Genomic DNA, 27,161 nt, shown 5'->3' with positions numbered 1-27,161 from the left:
TCCCTTATACACCCTACCACTGCAGAGTCATCCGAAAACTTCTGCAGGTGGCATGACTCTGAGTTGTATAGAAAGTCAGAGGTGTATAAGGTGAACAGGAAAGGAGACAGCACAGTCCCCTGTGGGGCTCCAATACTACCAACCACCACATCAGACAGCACACTGCCCAGCCGGACGTACTGTGGTCTGTCCGTGAGGTAGTTGGTAATCCAGGAGATGGTGGACTAACGTAAGCTAACGTTCGCTAACTAGCAATGTGTTTCACGCTCACTATACGACCAAAGTGTTTCAAGTATTTAATTCATTGTAGCTACCACTTTTACGTATTAAAATATGTATGCTTTTGTTTGTGTATTTCAGACGTTAGGTCGCCGCCACAGACCATGTGTTTGGATGCTCGACCGAGCTACCGAGTGGTGGGGTGTGATTGTTCCGTCTTTCACACACACTCAGTGGGTGGAAAACTTTAGGATGTCTGAGGACACATACACCTACCTGTGCAACAAACTGCGGCCAGCGATGGAGAGACAGGACACATCATTCCGCAAGTGTATACCTCTAAAGAAGAGGGTGGCCATCGCACTGTGGAAGCTTGCGACCGGCTCAGAGTACCGAAGCATTGGACATCTTTTCGGGGTGAGCAACACAACTGTGTGCCGGTGTGTGCACGACTTCTGTGCTGCTGCAGAGACTTTGTTAGTGCCGGAACTAATTCGTTCACCAGACCGGGCGAAGTTTGCAGAAATGGCCGACTACACTGAGACGAGGTGGGGGCTCCCACAGTGTGTAGGTGCTATTGATGGATCACACATACCCATCTTGGCACCACAGGAATACCACTGTGACTATTTTAACCGTAAAGGCTGGCACTCCATCATCCTTCAAGGAGTTGTTGATGGTAGGGGACATTTCTGGAATGTGTTTGCAGGAATGCCTGGGAGCATGCATGATGCTCGGGTTTTGAGGCTGTCCTCATTGTGGGAGTTGGCCAGTCGTGGCAACTACTTTCCAGCTTGCACCAGGAACATTGGTGGGGTTAATGCTGGCTACTACATCCTGGGAGACAATGCCTATCCCTTACAAAACTGGCTCATGAAAACGTTCCCTGACAATAGACAGCTGACAGCAGAACATGTGATCTACAACAAGGGCATTTGCAGAGCACGGGTAGTGGTCGAAAACGCATTTGGTAGACTGAAGGGAAGGTGGCGTTGCCTCATGAAAAGGAATGACTGTGATGTGAACCTTGTGAAATCTATGGTGCTGACATGCTGTGCTCTGCATAACCTCTGCGAGAGTCATGGAGAGGCCTACGATGATGAATGGGATGCACCAGCAGCAGCAGCAGAGCCTGGGGTAGCAGTGGCAGTGGCACAAGGTGCAGAGGAGGGGGGCACTGACATAAGAGAGGGTTTGATGCGCTACCTGAATAGCAATTGAAAGATTGTGGGCCATTTAAGGGTAGTGACATTTTGTTTTGTGTTTATTATTACTACATTGTGTTGAACATAAATAAATCCTTTTTTCTCTTTCACATACATGTGTTTGTCAAATGATTTAAACCAAAAAATGTTATCAGAATTGACTATTTAGTAAATATTAGAATGTCAAGTACCAGTAAGTACTGCCCCATAATAAGAACATTTGAGCAAATATCAGATCCTGAAAAGAAAATCTCTAAATTAAGCAAATATCCAAGTAAACTAAACAAATACAAATGATCTCATCATTCTCTTTCCGTTTTTTTTCCGAAATACCCCCTTCCAGTTTATTTATAAAAGGTAGTCTTCGACTTTAATGTGTCAGTTACCAAAGAATGTTTTAGAGGAGGACCTGAAGCTAGCAAACTATTTCTTGCTTTAAATCTATTCTTCGAATTCCCTTTTTATCTTATGCCCTTTTTCCTAACTGGTGTTTCTTATTGCTTTATAAATTCATGTACAATGTTAGATCCCCAAATGTTATTAGTAGCCTATTTTTATTATTATTTAGAACAAATATAGGTCTATAACTTCAGCGTCAAACGTTGGACTAAGACACAATTCTCAGTGATTTTGTTCTGCTGATTTAATGGCCTTTAATGAAACGTGTACATTTCATTTCTGTTTATGATTGGATGACAAAATTGTGTGTGAGTGGCAACCCAGTGACTTTGTTTACATGGTCCCGAAAATCAGTTGGTTAATCAGATTATGGCAGGAAATCAGACGATGCATTTATCAACAAGAGATAAGATGAGAAGTACTTTATTGAATTATAAAAAAGCCATGGCATTGTACAAAATAAAAAAATGTGTTGCAGCATAAAAAGGCAAGATATTGTACAACATTTTAAAATGTTGCTGCAGCATAAAAAGGCATGGCATTAAAAAAAAAAAAAAAAAAAAAAAGGTAAAACATGGACAAGACACTACTGTGGCAATTACAGAGGTTGGTCATCTTCATGAAGAGACGGGCCACGTCGGCTGTCCACAACCTGGCCAAGAGTGCGCAGGAAGGCTATGTTAAATGCCTGCGTTTGAGCGTTCTCCTCCCTTCTGAAGGCCATTTCCTCCTGCCTTGCCCGGGCAGTAGCCTCCATGGTCAGCTGCCAGTGCCGATCCACCTGGGCCAGGCTCCGTACATGGTGCCGTTCCTCCTGTGCTAGGTGCTCGTCTCCTCCTCGTTTCCTCTTGCCTGTATGATGATAAGATAATTATAGCAATAAGAATTAGCAATAACAATGAAAAACACAGGACAGGTACAGGTCACACAATGATTGTGAAAGTGAATTACATTATGTCCAGCCTGTTGATAATGAATATAAATATATGTATATAATAGGATGTCACACAAAATTGTACTAGCTGCTTACTAGCTAGTTACTTGTAACAGAGCACTTCCACACACTGGTATAGCTTATTTTACTTACTGACGATGGATGATCTAAAGTTTAAAAAAAAGTCACAATTGCAGTCGTTTTGCCATGCCTATTTCTTACCTAGAACACGCTGCGGTGTCGCGATGGCACTCGGCGTTGGTGGTTGAGTTGTCGGGTGTTCGGTTGGGCCTGGTGTCTGGGGTCGAGTTGGGGTCCCTTCTGGATTCGACGACGACGGATCACCCATTATTCGGGACTGTTCCTCCTCACTCGAGACAATGGCATCATCTAGAACAGCAACATGACTTGTTAATTCCACAAACTACTGCAGCACAATACTAAATAGCAACAACAACAACTGTAGAAAAGAAAAACTGAACGTAAACAATGGCACATGTGGTGGTAGCAAACAATAGCTCTAGCTAATGCTATCTGCCCTAGCTATGTAGCTCTTCGGGGATCCATACAAGCATGGGTTGTAGAACTTAAATGTAAGGATAAAATAGACTTGTTTGTTAGAAGTGAGCTTTATAATAGATAGGGACACAACGTTTTCAAGCAAATAACAGAGCGTTAGCAAAGACTTACCATGCAGAGACTCCAGCAACGCAGTTGCAGAGTCCAGGCCTCCCTCCCTCCCAACGCTGGACGGTCTATGGCCATAAATATCGTCCATGAGGTCGAACCACTTCCAGCTTCTCCTATCCGAACCACTCCGGCCGTTGTGGTCCTTGACGGCTCGATATTCACTCTTCAGCTTTTTCAATTTGTCCCTACACTGCTGGAAAGTCCTTGAGTATCCGCGTACGGACAACAGTGCAGAGACCTCCTGGAAAACTTTTAGGTTCCGAGTTGTGCCGTCGAGCTCCCGCTGTATTTTATCATCTGCTATCAGATGGAGGAACGTCGTGACCTCGTCAACGGACCACGGTGTGCTTTTTTTTGCCATTTCTAGCTTCTCTGTTTTCAAAAATGCTGCAAGCGTCACATTATATGCGACACTAGGGATGATCAACTCGCGCGAGAATTGTGACGATTCTCTCTGACCAATCAGCAGTCCGCCCAGTTGTTGGCCCGCTAGTGTGGCCTCGATAGAACCACAATTTTCTAGGGCCAGAAAAGAGGTGAAAAAGTGGCCCCGCGCCGTGCCGCGCCGGAACTAGGCCTAGTGGAAGCACAACCAAAAAAGGGGACGGCACGATACGGCACGCTTAAAGCGAGCTCCGCGCTGCAGTGGAACTGCGCCATAAGTGCATCATTTAAAGGACACCTATCATGCTATATTTAAATGATATATTGTAGGGCCATACCTATATAAGGTATATTTCTACGTTTCTGTTTTCAGAATACCAAACAGATCATGCATTTTAGCCATGCCTCATTTCGCTCTATGTGCTGTTTGCTGTCTACGGGGCTGATTCTGTGAGCTGCAGCTGACCACGCCCCCCTGCAGGAGAGGGGAGCCGCTCTGATCAAGTCAAGAGGGGGAGAAAAAAAGATCTCCGTCCTCCGTGTTTTATTATATTATTATAGGCCTATAGACTCGTTATTCATTTGTTTTAAAGCTCAATAAATAACAAAGAAGACCTTTGACCGGCACTTTTCTAATTTTGTCCGGAAGATTTAAACTTTAACGAACATCTTGACCGGCGAAAGAAACTGAAACTGAAATTCTGGCGCACGGTCCCCTCGTTCCTTGGAAGAGGCGGAGAGGTGGGTGTTTGTCATCTGCTGGTGGACTAACCGGAGAGAATTACAGTGCTTGCCTCGACGGGGAGGGATTGCATTGAATTAAAGCAGCGGGAGCAAATGCTTGCCTCGGGGAGGGAGAAAAAAAGCCACAGCGGAGAATAAACAGAAGGGTAACCATGGTAACTATGGGCGGGAAGTCTTCTTCGCTGCTTTTGTGGCAGACTACAGAGCCACCTACATGCCTGGCATATGTACTACAGCGTCTCCAGCGCTTTCGAGCGGGAATGGCCGACTGACGTCAGTAAAGTGTTCAAATCTGGATCAGTTTTTATCAGATCCGTTGCAGCCCCTTTTTTAGAGATTTGGGTATGGAGGAAAATAGAGAGGGTTGTGTTTTCTGACACTTGGTGAGTTCCCTGGAACACCGGGGACACATATTCATGTATAAAAGACATACAAAAGTGCATTTTGCATGATAGGTCCCCTTTAAGCATGCTTTGAGGTAACTCCAAACCCAAAGATTACTTGATAACTCCAACCCTTCAAAGTTTCCACTGAAGTTGAGATAAAGATGTCATGCTTGCGGTCCACCAATGAGACACTGTTGCTGAGGGTTGATACAGATCTTAGGAAGAGGTGTCAGTGTTTGCACAACATTCACGAGGAAACCTCAGAGCAGAATGGCTGCAGTCTCAGAGCTTTGTGAGTCTCCTTTCACACCGGGGACACATATCTATGTATAAAACACATCAAGAAGTGCATTTTGCATGATAGGTGACCTTTAAAAACATATATACACCTCATCATCTCGTAAAAGGGACTCCTTACGTACTGGAGGGTATGCACACATTTTGCTATTTTGTTTTTGCTTCATTAAACGTATTTGACTAGAGCAAAAGTCCAACTGGTCCTGAACATCCTTAAGTGTTCCCACAATACTCCCTTCACTGGTTTACAGTAGCTTCCAGACACTGGGACAGGCCTACAGTTCAGGACTTGGTTAAACCATTGGGATTACCAGCAGGGATACAGGGTGACAATACATCAAAAAACTATATATTACAAAGCATAGGCTTTGGGTGCTTTTAATCCATGTACTGTATGAACTACAAAAGAGCATAGTGTTTGTTGGAAAAGGATCAGATTGTATTTCTGTTTTTTAAACTGTAGTATGTGCTCATGTGTTTCATTTCATTCAAAAACATCTCATTGATAAAAGGTAATCCCAAAGTAATCAGGTTACATTACTTTTATATTGTGAAACTCAGATTAGGTTACTGAGGTTACTCGTATGTGTTCCTTAAAGGTGGGGTAGGTACGTTTGAGAAACCGGCTCGAGATACACTTTTTGTTATATTCCATGGAATGCTCTTAACGTCTCGATAGCAATGAATATCTTAAGTGCTTTGACAAAAAATCCATTAAAAAATGTCATCTGTGGAAGCCGTAGTACTGTAAAAAGCACGACCAATCATTTTAGCCGGCCCGGCTGAAATGACTGGATGGCCTACCTGCCTGTCAGCCTTCCATCTGTGCACAAACTTATCTCGTGCCCTCATTGGTCATGTGCGCGTTCGTGTGTGTTGGAAGAGGGGCTCTGTAAGGAAGTGGCAGATTTTTTCCGGCTGTGTATTTTCAAATTCTAGCGCACTCAAGCTAGTTTCTCCAAAATTACCTACCCCACCTTTAAAAGACTACTTTTATTGAATGAGAGTTTTACCTAGCACAATGAGCCTGGGGTGGTGGGAAGGGAGAACTGGGCCTCGGCATCGGCAGGAGTTGTAGTCGCCTATGAGTATTAGAATTTAGATGAACAGAGGCATAGAAAAACCCTGAAATATGTGCTGACACAAAGCTACAACCCTCGATTTTGTAAGTAGTAGTAGTGACGTTCCTCACCACTGCGATCTGGCTCCTCTGTCCTCGTGTCTTTTGGGTCTGATTCCTCACTACTGATGTCTGCCTCTCTGCATGGGCCCTCTCTCATTATTTCTTCTGCCTCAGTCACCACTGCTATCTGACTCCTCTGTCCTCTTGACTTGTGGTTCTGCAGGCTTAGTTCGACCTATGAATTTCAACAATGCTCCTGTAAAATATATAGATATAGTATTATGGGTCAACATTAAAATAACATACATTGGAGAGCAAAATGTGAAATTCCATTGACTGTAGGCTACATATGATCCACACAATTGTCAGCAGGGGCAATAACAACTAAAATGTGAACTAACTTGAATGCAGTCCACAACACATAGCCTAACTAATGTTAGCCTACATAGTTACTAACATCAGAACACATAGACTAACTGTGGGATAGTGGTGGTCTAATGGATAGTGAGGTGGGCTGGAGTAACTAAGGACTGAGTATCTAAGGCACTCAGTCCTTAGTTACTCCAGGGAGAATGTCCCTGTAATTGTAAGTCGCTTTGGATAAAAGCGTCAGCTAAATGAAATGTAATGTAATGTAATGTAATGTTACATTACTTAAAGGAGACCTATCATGCAAAATGCACTTTTGTACGTCTTTTATACATGAATATGTGTCCCCGGTGTTCCAGGGAACTCACCAAGTGTCAGAAAACACAACCCTCTCTATTTTCCTCCATACCCAAATCTCTAAAAAAGGGGCTGCAACGGATCTGATAAAAACTGATCCAGATTTGAACACTGTCCTGATGTCAGGACGGTGGCGCTACGGCTATTGGGCCAACTCCACCAATCAGGAGGAGACCGCCACGGCCATTGCCGTTCGAAAGCGCTGGAGACGCTGTAGTACATATGCCAGGCCAGTAGATGGTGCTGTTCTCACTGAATCTGCCCCTGCACAAACAGAGCTATAAATTGTCAAATTGAGCAAAATGAGGCATGGCTAAAATGCATGATCTGTTTGGTATTTTGGAAAAAAAAAAGTATAAATATGCCTTATATAGGTATGGTCCTACACTATATTATTCAAATATAGCATGATAGGTCCACTTTAACTAGCTCATCATCTTCACCAGTCAGAAAATGTCCATTAGTCGCGAGGCTAGCTTCTGCTATGTTAAACTCCAATGACTTATGCTAAAATGTTAGCGATCTAAAGGTCCGCTATTTTTGGCTGTTTTGGGTCGACTTCAGTTGACTGTAACATCGAAGATCTTCGAAATTGAATGTTCACAAAGCTGCGGACCGGTTATACACTTATACACGAGGGAACTAACATAGCTAATTTAACCTGTTTCACGCCTTCCCCCCGGTACCGGGCGGATAAACGCGTCATTTGCAGGAAACAACGTCTAAGGAATCTTAATATTGAATAAAACTATGAATGTGTTATATCCATGTAACGGGAAGAAACTCAGCTAACTGATCTTTTTAATTTTTTTTTTCAAAAAAAACCCACAATGCTAGCACTCAGCCTCTGAATTAGCCTCGATCGAAAAAACGGGACCGACAAAGGCACATAAACTCACTCAGAACTCCCTTATTACTTATCCTAGATGCACAACCAAACACTATTTTTTGGTGTCCTGGAGACACTGAATCTAACGGTGCCCACCTCAACACTCAGTGATAAACATTCGCGACGCTATCAACGAAAGCGTACATCATCACATGTGGAGCCAAGAAGCTAAACATGTAAATATGACTTACCTTGGTCAAAAGTGGTCTTCAATGGCATTAAAACGATAAAAAAACGATGCTGCAGTTAATCCATAGGTTCATCCTATGTGTCTGTGCCTTCTTTGAAATTATTTCTGATAATCCATAAGCAATACAACTGCGTTTTAGTTTCCAAACTCCAGAAGGAGACATTCCTCCAGTTTAGTTTCGCTTTCCACACGCGAAGCGGCAACATTTTTTCTTTACAATGTGTGTCTATGTAAGTCTCCTCCTTCGATTCTATTGGCTCTAACGGTCACAAGGGTATGTCAACCAACCAGATCGAGCAAGGGGGGCCAGAGATAGGTCAAATCCACCCAAATGACCCCAGATGGCCCAGTTTTTGGCTAAATCTCTCTAAAAAGGTCAAATTTCACTTGTTTTGCATCAATCTTGATACAGGGTACTTATTATATGTTGTACTTTGGATTCCTAAAGCTTTTAGTGTTAGGATGGCGTGGAAGGGTAGGACCCAAATGCAGACTATCAAAAAGGTAACAGGTCTCGTAACAAAAAGCGAGCTTTATTTTAAAAGCTGATCCAAACAAGGCATGAAACAAATGGGTTGTACAAAAAACTGACCGTGACCCACATGGAGGGAGACAGGAGAGACAACCGTGACTGACATGGAGGAAGACAGGAAAAATCAACAATGAACCGACAGGGGAACACAGGAAGAGACAAGACTAAATACAGGGAGGGGTAATCACAAGACAAGACACAGCTGGGGTAAGAGAGGCAGAAACACAAGGGCAACAGGTGAACACAATCAGACAATCAGACACACCAGGGGAACTAATGACAGGAAGGCAAACACAGGAAGAAGGAACAGAGAAGACACAAGGAGGAAAACATTTCAAAACAAAAGGTGGAAAATGAAAACATAAATACAAAACCGTAACAGAACCCCCCCCTCAAGGGACGGATTCCAGACGTCCCAAGAAAACCCCCAAAAGTCCAAAAAATTCCAGCAGGGTGGGTGGAGGGGGTCTGGAGGACGGGTTTGGGCTGACAGCCCAGGGGCACAGCGGAGGACCCGGAAGGGGTCTCGGGCGGACGGCCCGGGGGCAAGGCAGAGATCAAGGAGGGGGTCTCGGGCGGACGGCCCGGGGGCAAGGCAGAGTTCAAAAAAAGGGCGAAGACCACAGCGGGCGAACTCAGGGGGCCGGGCATGAGAGCAAAGGCAGCGGCTGAAAGCGTCAGGAGGCCGGGCTCGAGGGCGAAGGCCACGGCTGGGGAAATCAGGGGGCCGAGCTCGAGGGCGAAGGCCCCGGCACTCAGGGGGCCGGGCTCGAGGGCGAACAAGAAGGCGTCGACGGGACAGCTCCGGAGGCCGGGCAGGAAGGTGCTGACGGGACAACTCCGGAGGACGGGCAGGAAGGCGCTGACGGGACAGCTCCGGAGGCCGGGCAGGACCCGTTGTCGGCCAGACAGGAACCGGAGCCGACGGAACAGGCGTAGACGGGATCCTGGACATGACATGGACTGGTGTCAATGGGACCCCGGATGGAGCAAGGGCTGGTGTCGACTGGACCTCCAACGGAACAGGACACAGAGTTGGCAGGACCCCCGGTGGAACAGGTGTCGGCGGGACCTCCAACAGGACAGGACACAGAGTTGGCAGGACCCCCGGCGGGACAGGTGTCGGCGGGACCCCCAACAGAACAGAACATGGAGCTGGCAGGACCCCCGGCGGGACCCCCAACAGGACAGGACATGGTGTAGGCAGGAAATCTGGTGGAGCAGGTGTCGGCGGGACCCCCAACGGGACAGGACATGGGGTTGGCAGGACCCACAGCTGAACCCCCAACGGCACATGACACAGGGTTGGCAAGACCCCCGGCAGAAGAGTAGTCGGCGGGACCCCCAATGGGACAGGACATGGAGTTGGCAAGACTCCCGGCAGGAGAGTAGTCGGTGGGACTTCCAACAGCACAGGACATAGGGTTGGCAGGACCCCCGGCAGAAGAGTAGTCGGCGGGACCCCCAACGGGACAAGACATAGGATTGGCAAGACCCCCGGCAGAAGAGTAGTCGGCGGGACCTCCAACGGCACAGGACATAGGGTTGGCAGGACCCCCGGCAGAAGAGTAGTCGGCGGGACCTCCAACGGCACAGGACATAGGGTTGGCAGGACCCCCGGCAGGAGAGTAGTCGGTGGGACCTCCAACAGCACAGGACATAGGGTTGGCAGGACCCCCGGCAGAAGAGTAGTCGGCGGGACCCCCAACGGGACAGGACATAGGATTGGCAAGACCCCCGGCAGAAGAGTAGTCGGCGGGACCCCCAATGGGACAGGACATGGAGTTGGCAAGACTCCCGGCAGGAGAGTAGTCGGTGGGACCTCCAACAGCACAGGACATAGGGTTGGCAGGACCCCCGGCAGAAGAGTAGTCGGCGGGACCCCCAACGGGACAGGACATAGGATTGGCAAGACCCCCGGCAGAAGAGTAGTCGGCGGGACCTCCAACGGCACAGGACATAGGGTTGGCAGGACCCCCGGCAGAAGAGTAGTCGGCGGGACCTCCAACGGCACAGGACATAGGGTTGGCAGGACCCCCGGCAGAAGAGTAGTCGGCGGTACCCCCAACGGGACAGGACATAGGATTGGCAAGACCCCCGGCAGAAGAGTAGTCGGCGGGACCCCCAATGGGACAGGACATGGAGTTGGCAAGACCCCCGGCAGGAGAGTAGTCGGCGGGACCTCCAACAGCACAGGACATAGGGTTGGCAGGACCCCCGGTAGAAGAGTAGTCGGCGGGACCTCCAACATCACAGGACATGGGGTAGGCGTCGGCCATAGAGCCAACAGGACACGGGGTGCTGGAGTCGGCCGGACCACCGACAGAACACGAGGGGCTGGAGTGGGCCGAACCACCGACAAAACACGGGGGGCCGGAGTCGGCCGGACCACCGACAGGACACGAGGTGCTGGAGTCGGCCGGACCACCGACAGGACACGAGGTGCTGGAGTCGGCCGGACCACCGACAGGACACGAGGTGCTGGAGTCGGCCGGACCACCGACAGGACACGAGGTGCTGGAGTCGGCCGGACCACCGACAGGACACGAGGTGCTGGAGTCGGCCGGACCACCGACAGGACACGAGGTGCTGGAGTCGGCCGGACCACCGACAGGACACGAGGTGCTGGAGTCGGCCGGACCACCGACAGGACACGAGGTGCTGGAGTCGGCCGGACCACCGACAGGACACGAGGTGCTGGAGTCGGCCGGACCACCGACAGGACACGGGGGGCTGGCGTCGGCCGGGGAGCCAGTACTGGAGCCGAAACTGAAGTCGGGACCATGGCTGCTGGGACCGGAACAGGGGCCGGAACCATGGCTGCTGGGGCCGGAACCATGGCCGCTGGGGCCAGAACTGGGGCCGGAACCATGGCTGCTGGGGCCAGAACTGGGGCTGGAACCATGGCTGTATGGGCCGGTTCTGGAGCCGGAACCATGGCTGTGTGGGCCGGTACTAGAGCAGGCACCATGGCTGCTGGGCACGGAACCGGAACACGGAACCATGGCTGTGTGGGATGGTACTGGAGCACGGTACCATGACTGTGTGGACCGGCACTGGAACACGGAAACATGACTGTAAGGTCCGGTTCTGGAGCAGTGACTATGGCTGCTGGGCACGGAACAGAAGCCTGGACCCTGGCTGTGTGAGCCAGGTAATGGAGCACGGAAGCATGGCTGTGTGGGCCGGTACTGGTGCACGGATCCATGGCTGTGTGGGCCGGTACTGGACCACGAGCCGGCCTCCCGACCTTGCGTTTCTCCGAGGCCCCCTGGAGGCTCCGTGGACCTCCAAACGCCAGGCGGGATCCCAAAAAAGGGCCAGAGAATGGAGCTGGAACCACTGGAGCACGGGCTGGAATCTTGGTCTTGCGTCTCCTAGAGATTCTTTGGAGGATCTGTGGGCCTCCCCAGGCCTGGTCATACCCCAGGAAAGGGTTAGAGGCTTCGGACAAGTCCTCAGGACTACTTGTGAAAAGTTGTAGCCACTCAGGCAACATGCTCCTAAGCCAGGGCTGGCGAGCAACCTCCTGACGTGCCTCCTTCAACGCAGCCTCTCTACCACGTCTAGAAGAGGCGCCATTCCAGGTATAAAAAATGTACTCCAGAGAGTACCCAAGACATTCTGCCTGTAGAGCAAAACGATCTGAGTCTGCTGAGTCCAAAGCTGGTCGGTTCATTCTGTTAGGATGGCGTGGAAGGGTAGGACCCAAATGCAGACTATCAAAAAGGTAACAGGTCTCGTAACAAAAAGCGAGCTTTATTTTAAAAGCTGATCCAAACAAGGCATGAAACAAATGGGTTGTACAAAAAACTGACCGTGACCCACATGGAGGGAGACAGGAGAGACAACCGTGACTGACATGGAGGAAGACAGGAAAAATCAACAATGAACCGACAGGGGAACACAGGAAGAGACAAGACTAAATACAGGGAGGGGTAATCACAAGACAAGACACAGCTGGGGTAAGAGAGGCAGAAACACAAGGGCAACAGGTGAACACAATCAGACAATCAGACACACCAGGGGAACTAATGACAGGAAGGCAAACACAGGAAGAAGGAACAGAGAAGACACAAGGAGGAAAACATTTCAAAACAAAAGGTGGAAAATGAAAACATAAATACAAAACCGTAACATTTAGTCTACTAACCCATCATCCAAGGGTAGTTTTCACTATCTGTAAAAAATAATTTTTGGACGGACACTATAATTTACAGTTTTTTACTATGTAAAATCTGAATTTTCTTTAAAATAAAAAACATTTATATTGATTCTGACACTTCTACATCCAACTCACAGGTTTATCATTACTTTGAGAAAAGATTATTAATTTAACCCTTTTAGAAGGGAAGATATGGTCATTTGTTCTGGGAATGTCATTTTCGAGCCTGAGACCTGAAAAACAGGCTCAGAGTGGAACAGGTTAACTAACGTTAGCTAATGTAGCTGTTGTAGTGCCGAGAGACGGGACATACGGATTAAGCAATCAATCAATCAATCAATCAATCAATGTTTATTTATCTAGCCCAATATCACAAATGTTACATTTGTCTCAGTGGACTTCACAGTTTGTACAGAATATCAGTATGACAATACGACACCCTCTGTCCTTAGACCCTCACATCGTACAAGGAAAAACTTCCGGAGAAAACCCACAGTTTAAAGGGGAAAATGGGAGAAACCTCAGGGAGAGCAACAGAGGAGGGATCCCTCTCCCAGGACGGACAGACGTGCAATAGATGCCGTGTGTAAATTGAAAAGATAATACATTTGCAACATAGGTAGTCCAAATGTTTGGAAATGCATGTGTCTATAATAAGAAGATGAATCCACGAGGATATCCATCCAGGACCTATGATCCAGGACCACAGCAGCAGGCACAGCCACGACTCAAGATCCAGGGCTCGTGATCCAGGACTCAGGACCACAGCAACACGATCAGCCATGACTCCGGATCCCGGCGTATATAGACACCAAAAAGAAATTTGGGGAAGCTGGGTTATTCGGAACATGAGAGTACACAGGTACAGACAGAGAGAAGGAAGAAGTAAGGTGTCCCCCGACAAACTAAGCCTATAGCAGCAAAACTAGGGGCTGAATCTAATCAGCCCTAACTATAAGCTTTATCAAAAAGGAAGGTCTTAAGCGCACTCTTAAAAACGGATAGGGTGTCTGCCGCCCGAACACAAACTGGAAGCTGATTCCACAAAAGTGGAGCTTGATAAGAAAAGGCTCTGGCTCCCATTGTACTTTTAGAGACTCTAGGAACAACCAACAACCCTGCATTCTTGGAACGCAATGCCCTAGTAGGACAGTAGGGTATAATGAGTTATTTAAGGTAAGATGGCGCCTGCAACTAGACTACTTGTAGTGTACATGCAGAATTATTTCAATTTAAAATAGTTTTAAATGCTCACACACATACCTGACTCTCGTGCTGTATTTTCCTCTCGTTTCTTTTTAATTTTCCGTTTCGAAGCACCTGATGAATGCTTTCTCTTTGACAGCGCCATCATCAACAGACAGAGGCGGCAACGCAGATTTGAATCTGCCAATCAGATCAATCTATTGCTGGAGAGGGGGGGGGCCTCCCCGAAATCTGTGAGATTGATTGGTGATGATCACTGGCACGTAATGTGTCCAATGAGAACATTAACACGTTATAGAGAGTTATACAAAATATTTGTTTAGCGAAGACGGAGGTCAGCCACTGTCAACCGGAAGTGGCGCATTCGATTACTGTTTGGGCTTACTGCCGTGGATGGGCTGCATTCCACTCCAAATAGCCGGTCGGCCGTAACCAGAATCCAAACGCAAGCTGTTTTATGGATTCTCATTTAATTTCCAAGAATATCTCAGTACTGGGTTATTTCCAATTTCAAAATAAACATATATATTAAACAAATAGAAATAAGAAGTAAGTATATCATAGTATATTCAAGAATGAAAAAATATGTGCATATATATATATGCATATATATATGCATGCATATATGCATATATATATATGTGTGCATATATGCATATATATATATATATATGTGTATATATATGCATATTTATATATATGCATATATATATGTGTAGGCTATATATATATGCATATTTATATATATATGCATATATATATATATATATATATATGCGTGCATATATGCATATATATGCATATATCCATATATATATGTGAATATATATATGCATATTTATATGATTTATTTGATGACTTCCAAAAAGAAAAGCAAGAACACTCGGAATAAAGTATTATTATTTTTTTTAAATGTTTTCCGATTTCATATCGCATAAACACCATATCCCGACGTGCATTGCGGCTAAAACATCCAGGATTATGGGTAGTTTGATGTTTTAGCCTATCAAAACCTCTGAAAAAAGAAATGTGTCTCTCAGAATCTAGGGAAAAACCTATGGGAAAAACACAAAAGCATTGTACACAATTTAAACCAATTAATGTCATGTAATTAACAAGGATAAACTGATGTTTTTTAGTGGATGAGTACTGCAGATATCACTGTTAAATCATTTGATCATTGGTTTTATTATGAAAACTTAGAGACCGGAAATACTGTTTTCACCCCGTCAGGGTTGACACTAACTTTACATGGAAGCTGCCGCATATACACGTTCTCCTGGCGAAACCTCAAATCATCTTCGTAATATCTATCAAACTATAGATCCTACACATTCACTGGACGTGGATTCTAAAAGTGCAATATACACTTCTCGCTAGAAATCTAATCAAAAAGCATTTTAATGGCCAAACTATCCCACAATTTAGGATTTTACAGAGAGGGTTATTTGTGAATAAACGACCCTCTGTAACGTTTGCAGTCAACGGGAGCACTAGAGGTCGAAAACTTTAAAACGTGATTATACGCTAAGCGCTTGAACAAACAACCTATTTGGTCGTAATAAGGGCTTGAACAATCTACCTATTTGGTCGTATGAGTTGGAGGACTTGTTGATTTTATCCCATAGAACACCATCATTATAAAAGAGAGGTCGATTAAACTTGTCAGGACACTGCAAACAACAAAAAGTGTTAAATATAAAGCTTTGTCTATTCATCTTCAAATAAGGAAATTTAATAATTGTACATTCCAAGAGCCCTGAAAAGCAATTTTTATGAGCCTGGTGTAAGCTTGTTGTGTAGTTTAAAGGCTGTTCTGGTGGGCACTGGGAAAGAGAGATGCTAATGAGTAAATGTAGCAACCGCACAACACAGAAGCAAAGCAGAGAAAAGGTTTGTGTTCTTGGCAACACAAACTCCAATCAGCATTCGGCCGGCCTGTGAAGGTTCCGTCCCTACTAGTCGCTATCCTACGTAATTTGTTTTGTTGAAGAGCTTGCAATAGATAGCAGGAAACATCTATTACTGTATACTGGTTCCCAGTTATGCGTAGGCGTTGAGCACACACTGTTCAAGGCCAGGGCGATCTCCTGTTTTCAATAACTCTTTGTCTCTACAGTATCTGCACCCTAGTATTTGCAACATTTGCATAATGCAGCTAAACTTTCTTCTATGACTATTCCCTTCGTTTCGTATCCAACTCATCAGAACCTGGGATTGGTAATTGTGTCTATTTATTCCATAGTCATAGCAACATCTCATGAGCCCAATAAGCATGTAATGTAATAATAAGAATCAACCTTGTAATGTTATATAAAAATAGACTCCACAGCAGGCATTAAGTTCAAAACATGCCGCAAGTGGTCAGACAGCAGACCCCAAAAGGCGACAGAGGATCGCCTGCATCATGTAAATGTTGAAAGGTCAGTAGCCCAGGGCAGGCTGGGTTGTTCAAGGATAAGCTGGAACAGGGCTGACCTGAAAGAGCGGCGCAGCATGGTGCAAAGGTAATTCTGCAAGCCAGAGTAGGGAAGACATGTCATGTCTTTAGCCTTAAATAAGCAAGATAGCTGGACAAGGTGGGTAAGCGTTTGAGAAAGGGCACTGACCTGGAAAGACATCTGGAATATGAAAGAAAGGCAGATAAAGTTTCTGCGGTTTTTTGTGCGTGACAGTGTGGTGTAGGTAAGGGTTTGGGTTGCCAACAACATCTCCTCAAGGAGAACAGGTTTGTTTACATAACGGGCATGAGACAGTTTCTGTTGGACACATTTACTTTATTTCATCATAAACAATTAACTATTCTAAAAGCACCAAAAACACATTATATACTCAGCTAAAAGTTAACACTGGGGCATAGGAGGTATAGGACAGGGCTGGGGCTTACCAGGCGGCAATAAATCAAAAAGGGGGAAAGGTCCAGAACAAAACCACCCGTGACACCACACACCAAACAAAAGGACTCGTGAAGAACGCCACCACCAGGGGATGCTGCCTGAGGCCCACAGCACCTGTCTGACAAAGGGAAAAGACAGTTAAAAACACACCACAAAGTATCAAACATTTGGTGCAGCTAACAAATATTGAAAATAACACAAGAAAAATACCAGTATATAAATAACAAAATGAATAACAAAACAAATACAACCAAATTAATTAACATATCCAAATAAAGTCTCCAATTAACACAAAATGAACAAAATACAAAACAACAGATTCACAAATTAAACAGTAAGTATATCTTAAAGAATTGGACGGCGAGTTCCCTGGAGCCCGAATTGCTCCCGAGCCAAGCGAGGTTGGACACTTCAACAGCCGCGGAGCTCACAAAGCAAAGGCGGATGTACTCTCAAAGAGCCAAAACAGCAGGACCGGTGTCCAAAGGTGGGCCTAACAATTGATAGCACCCCGGGAAAGGGCACACATAAATATAATTATGTATAGGCCAAATAAGTACATGGATGTAGATAAATGAATATACAAGATTCCCATACATACGATCTATTCAGTGTTGGGCGTAACGCATTACAAAAGTAACAGAGTTACAGTAATGTATTACTTTTTGCTGTAACGCAGTAATGTAACGCATTACTAATGACATTTGGGTAATATAATACCGGTTACAATTCTCAGTAACGCACTTTACAACACATTTTAACCCGAAATTAAGTGGTGTTTTGTTTTTTAAGAATTCACAAACATCGCAAGACATTCCGACACCAGAGAAAAATTGTGCGGGTAGATTAGTAAACCTGGTGTTAACGTAAGGGATAATGTGCATCGAGGCGGTCATTATGGGGAAAAGCCCGACGCGAAGCGGAGGGATTCTTCTTTAGTTGTTAATTGATTATGGGTGAATAATATTGATAGATGGTCTTCTGGCGAGTCTCTCCAGCCGGCGACTAGAAGCCTTCATAGAGCGGAGTTCAGCGGTGAACCATGGGGCAGGGCAGGTGTAGGAAACAGTCAGAGTATTGAGAGGGCCAAGAGCTTCTAGGCGACAGGGCTGTGTTGTGGTGGGCTGTCAGGTCATCCACAGGGGTGTTGGGGGGATGCTACCATGGTGTTAAGGGCAGGTAGACTTACTGTCTTTGCATGGGAACAGGAACAAAACACAGGATTGCAAGATGGTCTGCAACAGCAAGGTCCAAAGCCTGGATATGGGTGGGTGCAGTGCCAACTGAGCACACAAGGTCCAGGGTGTGACCCTTTGTGTGGGTGGGACTTGGACATGCTGTGTGATGTTAAAGCAGTCCAGTAGTGACAGAAACTCAGCGGCAAAGGTGCAGGTGCTGGAGTCGACGTGGATGTTGAAACCTGGAGCAGAATGAGGTGAGAAACTCAGAGAACTCAGACATGAATGAGGTGGAAGGTTTGGGGGGGCAGTAGATAAGGCAAACCTGCTGCTTTGAGAGGGCAGTCAACGAGAAGGCAATGCATTCAAATGAGGTGTTATTCAATACAAACAGTCGATTTACAGGGATGTCGGCTCTATGGATTATTGCCAGCCCACCACCTCGTCCAATGGAGCGGGGCATTTGGAGATAGGCATAACCTGGGGGTGTGGCTTGGTTGAGAGCGCGAATATCCTGTTGGTTTTGCCATGTCTCAGTGAGGCAGAGAAAGTTAATTTTCCTATCAGTGATGATCTTATGGATGAGTGATGCTTTATTGTTAAGAGAGCGGGTATTTAACAACATAAATGTGAGGGAGATGTTAACAGTTGTAGGGGCTGGTAACACAGATGGAGTGATGCCATCAACACAGACCAATGGCTTCAGATTGACAGTGCATACGTGTGGTTTGTTGTGATAACATAAGTGGGCGGTGATGGGGCGCCGGAGCACACAGTTGGAATGGGGTGCGCTGAGCCTGAGTCAACAAACCCACGTTTGGAACCTCTATGGATATACCTGGGTCTGCTGTGTAACAGCCCAAAGTATTTGATGACCGACAGACATAGAGGAGGCGTAGTGAAGTTATCGAGTTTAGAAAGTTGCGAGGCAGAGTATTGTAGCAACGTGAAGCCGGTAGAATGCTTCAGTAGCACAAGGCTAGCTGTGGTTGCTGACCGACTGGGAGATGAGAGGACTTCCGCACCTGGACAGCAGGTGAGCTGTCCAGGAAGCGACCAAAAGACGGACAGCACTGGGGAGATGTGGTGGAAACCAGTGATGTTTTCCACAGAGGACTCGAGAGGAGCGCCGATGGCTGGAGCAAGGGGAGCTAGGCTAGCTGTTGATCATCGTCAGACTAGGTGGAAAAAACAGTTGTTGTAAAGTCCTTTCCAGCAGATCAAAGAACAATCTGCAGCAGAAGCAGGTGATACAGTGAACCAGAATCAGCACCAATCCAGGATGGAGAATCTTTTTTTTTTTTTTATGGAAGCAGAGTCCACTAATGGTGTGTTTCCACTACAGCGTGGAGCCCCGTTTAAGAGAGCTGTGACGTCAGCGGCCCGTCTTTGGTTGCGTTTCCACTTGGCCTAGTACCGGCTAGTGGGTCCTAATTCACAGTTTTTCTGGCCCCATAAAATCGTGGGTCTAGGGCCAGAGACAACGAGGCTGAGTCGGGCTGAGTATGCTAAACTAGAGAGAGAATCGCTGGCAAGGGGGCTACAACTACAACAAAATGAACATATTTGACCGTGATTTAATTGTAATACACGTTTCAAAATGATGCCGAAGTAACAACATACTGATACCGGTTAGTAAAAACCATGAATTAATGCTTTGACAAGTCTGCAGACAGACGGCAGGCGAAAAACCTTTTAAAATGCGTGTTTTCTAAATGGAGATTGGCTAAGCTAACGCAATATATGCTCCGACCGTCCACACTCACAACAACGGCCTATACAGACATAAATAAACCAGCGACTGTATTCGCCATGACACAGACAGTCTGTGGTTTGTACTTGTTTAACTTTTGTCTAGTTTCTGAACAGATATGAGGAGCTGTGAGCTCTGAGTGCTAACAGCTAACGGCTGTGTTGTTTTTCTGGGGTTCTCATTGAAGATGACGTCACGGCTCCGCCTACACTGCGTTACTATAGATCAGGCATGGGCAAACAAAGGCCCGCGGGCCATATACAGCCCGTTGGGCTTTTTAATCCGGCCCGCCGAATATTGGTGCAAAATTGTCCAAATTATAGTAAAGAGCGCATTCATTTAGCCTTTTTCCTGCAATACCCGGCATTTCAGTCGATCCCACTAGATGGCGCACTCTAGACACAATTGACCTTTGCTGGAGTCTGGTCTATTCAGCTGGCCCCACTCGGCAACCCGGCAAGATCTAAGAACCAAATAGGTCACGCTTACGTCGGAGGGGGGCGAGATTAACCTGAGCCATAACAGTTCATGGCGAGTACGGCAAATACAAGTTGTAACAAGCAATAGCGCTGAGCAAACCACACACTTGTAAAAAAAACACACTTTATAAAGTCAGGCAACACTAACCAGGCTTCGTGTGATTCTGTTTATTTGTACCTTACTTTGACCATCCGTTCGCTGTTATTGATCATTGTGGAGAGCAGGCAGACGTTTTGTTTTGTATTATAGCAGCTATCGGATGGAATCAATACATGGGCTACATCACATCACAAGTACAATCATAACGAAAACTACACCGGTAAAATACACCGGTAAAATATGCGTTTAGAAAACGGCTTATGCCACAATATGATAGCAACAAGTAGTCAAGATAGTCTGATTAGCTTCGGTTGCTATGCTAACATCACCTGTAGAATGCCAGAGAAACTTTCATAACAGCGTTATGATGCCAAACAGCGTCAATTCAGACTGACACACTTTCACTTATGGGTAATTGGGGATATGTATCAGCTGCTTGTGTGACAGTCAGACAGTGAATACTTTACAGCGGCCGCTGCCGTGAGTTAACGGGAGAATAAACTCCGGTGGACGAGCAGCGCTGCAGCGGGTGGTAATGCCGCTGAACCACATTAATAAACAATGCACCACGGCACTCAGGAGAAAATTATAAGGTTGGAGAAGTAGTTATTTAATTTAATCTGGCTTCGTATGATTAAACACTACCCGACGCAGTTCTCTATTGATGTTGTTTTGAGCGGTGTTTCGGAGAAAATCAGCGACGTAAAACGCTGTGTGGGTCATAAGAAGGCACGTAAACGGTTACGTCATGACGCAATAATTCACCTTTGAACCTAATTCACCTTTGAACCTGCATCTGTAACAATGAGTTGACCAAAGAAAAGAAAAGTCGACAATGAGTGCTGAATGTTTAATAAGGAGTGGACAGCTAAATATTTTTTCACCGATCTGCTACTGGCCCGGCCCGTCTGTCAAATTTTAAAACTCATAATGGCCCCGAGCCAAAAAGTTTGCCCACCCCTGCTATAGATACTACCCCAGTTCCTAAACTGTAATGGGAATGCGCCATAAAGTGAGCCAGTTCTAACGAGGCCTAGCCATACCGAGCGAGGCCGAGCGAGGCCGTATAGTGGAAATGCGCCATTACATTAGCTTTGACGTTAGCCCTGGAGCAGGAGCCGGTGAGTTATGCCGCGTTTCCACTACACAGCCTCGCTCGGCCCCGCTCGGCCTCCTTTGGCCGCGCCCGGCCTCGTTAGGACCAGCTCACTTTGTGGCGCGTTTCCATTACAGTTTAGGAACCGGGTCAGTATCTATAGTAACACAGTGTAGGCGGAGCGACGCTGCTTAAAACTGCCGTGACGTCATCTTCAATGCGACACAACAATGGAGATGTGAAAGCGATCGTTTGCTTGTTTTTTGCTGTGTGGTTTATTATCACAAGAAATAGACAAGAGTTGTTTCGAAAGAGGCGACGTATAGCAAGACGAGGTATAGAAGAAGCTGACGCGAGAGTTCGGGCAGTCCTCCTACGCCGCAGAGACTACAGGACGACTCGAATCACTACTAACTACAATGCTACTTGGTAAGCTAACGTTCGCTAACTAGCAATGTGTTTAGGCTCACGCTCCCTATACGACCAAAGTATTTCAAGTATTTAATTAATTGTAGCTACCACTTTTACGTATTAAAATATGTATGCTTTTGTTTGTGTATTTCAGAAGTTACCGACCGAGCTACCGAGTGGTGGAATGTGATTGTTCCATCTTTCACACACTCAGTGGGTGGAGAATTTCAGGATGCCTGAGGAAAACCTACGTGTAATACCTAAATATTCATTGTATTGTATTGAACATAAATACATCTTTTCTTTTTCACATACATGTGTTTGTCAAATTATTTAAACCAAAAAAATGTTATCAGAATTGACTATTTAGTAAATATTTGAATTTCAAGCACCAGTACTGCCCCCATAATAATAATCTAATAAATTAAGCAAATATCAAAGCAAACTATAAACATAAATACAAAAGTGTAAAACACAACAGAACTATATTCATAAATGCAAGTGTAAAAAATTGTTAACATGGATGGAGGCTAAAGTATCCACAGCATAAAATAATATGATTATGATGGTTTGTCTGAAAGACACAGCCTCAAGGTTCAAGGTTTTTTATTTTGTCATACGAACATAGCTAGTGTAGTTATGACAATGAACATCTTAGGTCACAGGCTCCTCCAACAGTGCAACACAATAACCCAGATCAACAGAAATATAGTGCAAGTAAATATTAAGCGCTGTGCACCGCTCTCTTTGTATAGGTGTTTTCTTTTGTTCTCTTCTCTTTGAAATATATAAGCAATGTGTTTGAGTCTAGCACAACGAGGGTATTACAATTGAGTAATTTTTCTACATGTATTTATCATGTATTCTTAATACCATTACAAAATATGTAATGTTATGTTTTAGAGGAGGACCTCAAGCTAGCAAACTCAATTTCAAACAGTATGCAGAGTTGTCCTGCTAAAGAGTTAAAATGTATTATTTAACCAAGTATTTATTCTCTTATTTGCTTTAATTGCAACAGATGATAAAGGTTTCACTGTGATAAGTATTCTCTTAAATCCATAAACCCCTGTACAGTGCTTTGTGGACGATGGTGTTTATGATATTTCTGACTGCAGAGGGACGCCTAGATGATGCCATCTTTCTGTGCGATCGCTGGTGGGTGCAATTATTTATCAACAAGCAATAAGATAAGACATGGCATTGATTCTGCTGGGCCAGTTGCCGTTCCTGCAGGGCCAGATCCTCTCCTCCTCGGTTTGTGCTGTTGATGCAGAGGACGTTGTTCGGAACTGTTCCTCCTCGCTAGTCCCAATGTAATCATCTAGAACAGAAACATGACTTGTAAATTCCACAAACTACTGCAGCACAATACTATAAATAGCAACAACAACTATAGAAAAGACAAACTGAACGTAAACAATGGCACATATGGTGTTAGCAAACAATAGCTCTCGCTAATGCTATCTGCCTAGCTAGCCTTCGGGGCTCCATCGGGGTTGTCGAACATAAATGTAAGGATAAAATAGACTTATTTGTTAGAAGTGAGCTTTAAAACAGATAGGGACACAAAGCAGGGACACAAAGCTTTCAAGCAAATAACAGCGTTAGCAAAAACGTACCATGCAGACTCCAGTAACGCCGTTGGAGAGTCCAGTGTCTGTGTAGAGACCTCCTGAAAGACTTTGATATTGCGAGTTGTCCCGTCGAGCACCCGCTGGACCTTATCATCTGCAATATAATGGACGTCGTCACTTCCTCGACCGACCATGGTGTGCTTTTCTTTGCCATTGTTGTAGCTCCTCTGTTAACAAAAATGCTGTTTGTAAAAATGGATTATCTCGCGCGCAGATTGTGACGATTCTCTCCGACCAATCAGCAGCCGAGAGCGTTGACGTCACAAACACAGCCCGGTTGTCTCGGCCCTGGCCCCACGAGAATTAGGACCAGCCGGCCGGTACTAGGCCAAGTGGAAACGCAACCACAAACGGGCCGCTGACGTCACAGCCCTCTTAAACCGGGCTGCGCGCTGTAGTGGAAACGCGCCATTACAGTAGCAGGGTGGACAGGTAGGAAATCGTAGCGTCAGTCGTGGCAATCAGGTGTGACAATTGGTTCCAAAAAGAAAACGTTTGGTAACTGTAGCAGGAGAAAAAAAAGTTTGTCTATAAGCCTGTAGTGTAGATCATAGTTCAGTAACAGGCGGACCGCAGTCCGGATCCGGACCCAAACGCCGACCTATTCGGACCCGGACCTATAATCAGCACATTAACCTGTTTCACGCCTTCCCCCCGGTACCGGGCGGATAAACGCGTCATTTGCAGGAAACAACGTCTAAGGAATCTTAATATTGAATAAAACTATGAATGTGTTATATCCATGTAACGGGAAGAAACTCAGCTAACTGATCTTTTTAATTTTTTTTTTCAAAAAAAACCCACAATGCTAGCACTCAGCCTCTGAATTAGCCTCGATCGAAAAAACGGGACCGACTAAGACACATAAACTCACTCAGAACTCCCTTATTACTTATCCTAGATGCACAACCAAACACTATTTTTTGGTGTCCTGGAGACACTGAATCTAACGGTGCCCACCTCAACACTCAGTGATAAACATTCGCGACGCTATCAACGAAAGCGTACATCATCACATGTGGAGCTAAGAAGCTAAACACGTAAATATATCTTACCTTGGTCAAAAGTGGTCTTCAATGGCATTAAAACGATAAAAAAACGATGCTGCAGTTAATCCATAGGTTCATCCTATGTGTCTGTGCCTTCTTTGAAATTATTTCTGATAATCCATAAGCAATACAACTGCGTTTTAGTTTCCAAACTCCAGAAGGAGACATTCCTCCAGTTTAGTTTCGCTTTCCACACGCGAAGCGGCAACATTTTTTCTTTACAATGTGTGTCTATGTAAGTATCCTCCTTCGATTCTATTGGCTCTAACGGTCACAAGGGTATGTCAACCAACCAGATCGAGCAAGGGGGGCCAGAGATAGGTCAAATCCACCCAAATGACCCCAGATGGCCCAGTTTTTGGCTAAATCTCTCTAAAAAGGTCAAATTTCACTTGTTTTGCATCAATCTTGATACAGGGTACTTATTATATGTTGTACTTTGGATTCCTAAAGCTTTTAGTCTACTAACCCATCATCCAAGGGTAGTTTTCACTATCTGTAAAAAATAATTTTTGGACGCACACTATAATTTACAGTTTTTTACTATGTAAAATCTGAATTTTCTTTAAAATAAAAAACATTTATATTGATTCTGACACTTCTACATCCAACTCACAGGTTTATCATTACTTTGAGAAAAGATTATTAATTTAACCCTTTTAGAAGGGAAGATATGGTCATTTGTTCTGGGAATGTCATTTTCGAGCCTGAGACCTGAAAAACAGGCTCAGAGTGGAACAGGTTAATAGGGGATTTCAATTTTGACGGGGCGATTCTATTTTAACCGCCACCGACAGGGGGCGAAAGAGACGAGTGAGCGATACAGGGAGAGAAACACAGAAGAAGAGACAAGAGAGCGGCAGAGAGAAGCGGAGAGGAAAGTGAGTGAAGAGAATAATTAGCGATACAGGGAGAGAAGCGGAGAGGAGAATGAACAGGCGTCTTAGCGGCAGACAGGGAGAGACAAATAATTACACATGGCGCTCTCCAAGAAGAGGAAAGTGGACAGTGAGAACAGAGCTTTTAACCCTGAGTGGACGGACTCATTCATGTTCATCCTGCCCACTGGGAGCACAGAACCAGTGTGTCTCATTCAGAGACCGTGGCGCCAAAACGCCACTATGAGACAAAACACAAAGTGTTTGACCAAACATTCCCTCTCAAGTCAGAACTGAGGTCACAAAAAATAAGCAGTCTCAGAGCCCGATATGATTAGTCCACCAGGATCAAAATTAAAACTAAATATCGTTCCAGGGCAGGCTAACCGAGGCTAACCAATGAGCACCTGCATGTGTGTATGAGAATGGCCCTGACACCATTTCAGCCCAGATTTAAACTCCTGGCAGGACAAGCTCAAGCTCAATTCTCGCACTGAATTAAAAAAAAGTGAGTGAGGGACTGCAATATAAGAGGGAAAGAAAGAGAAACTTTAAAACTGTTGAATTGTTATGATGTGTAAAGACTGATATTGTTCTATAATCGTCTGAAACTGTTAAGTCATGATGTGAAACGGTTAACAAAGAAAAAGGGAAACTCAAGCTGCTGCTACACTTTATTTTATTTATCTAAAATTAAGCACTTTTAAGATGCACACATTTTCAAAAGCTATTTTATTTATTTTCTCTATTTTATTTTTAAATGCAGCCAGATAGGAACATTACACATATCCACAGTATTTACTGTATATCTGTATAGTTCAATGTTAATTGACAATAAATATTGTTGTTTTTGAATTGTACTTTCTTTATTTGATTGGCAGTCAGTTGTTGATTACATGCAGACGTTGATAAAGCTACAGGCTACTTCAATATATATCACACTAATTCATAAAGCAACTTAGACATTTTGAAGTTCCGGACCTTTGCATGGGGACATTTTCTCTAACTGGACCTCGTTGAATTTTAGTTGAATACCCCTGCTGTAGATGAACACAAAAAACTTTTCAGACAGAGAAGCGGCAAACACACAAAGCGAGCTTCCTCTCACCCAGTGCTGCTTGATAAGCTTCCAACGTCCAGCTGAAAGTCTTACCACCTACAGTTCCACATATCAGAAAAATAATTTGACAACCAGCAAACAACCGCTGGCAAATTAACCCTTTAATTGCCAGACCAAGAAAAAAGCTATGGAAAAATTCTTTCTTTGCATTTTTTTTTAACAAATGGGACACAAATAACCACAAACAATTTTTATTTGTTTTACTGACCGCACAGTTTTGTTTTTATGAGCCTCTACCAACTGGTCGAGCTGGCCTTCTATGGTAAAAGTGCATTTTCAACAATCATCATATACAGTACACACTCTAAAAAGTCATTCAGGGGACCTTTTACCATCACTTAGTTAAATGCATGTTTGTAAGATAATTTTTTTTAATTAATTGATATAGATACACATTTGAAGTTGCAAACATTAATTTACAAGTTGTGTTGACGTAATAATGTTGGTAATTACATCAACTTACAGTGTTTCCCC

This window comes from Trematomus bernacchii, unplaced genomic scaffold (assembly GCF_902827165.1).
Source record: "Trematomus bernacchii unplaced genomic scaffold, fTreBer1.1, whole genome shotgun sequence".
Taxonomy (NCBI): domain Eukaryota; kingdom Metazoa; phylum Chordata; class Actinopteri; order Perciformes; family Nototheniidae; genus Trematomus; species Trematomus bernacchii.
The sequence above is the reverse complement of the archived record's forward strand: the minus strand, read 5'-3'. Positions refer to the sequence as shown.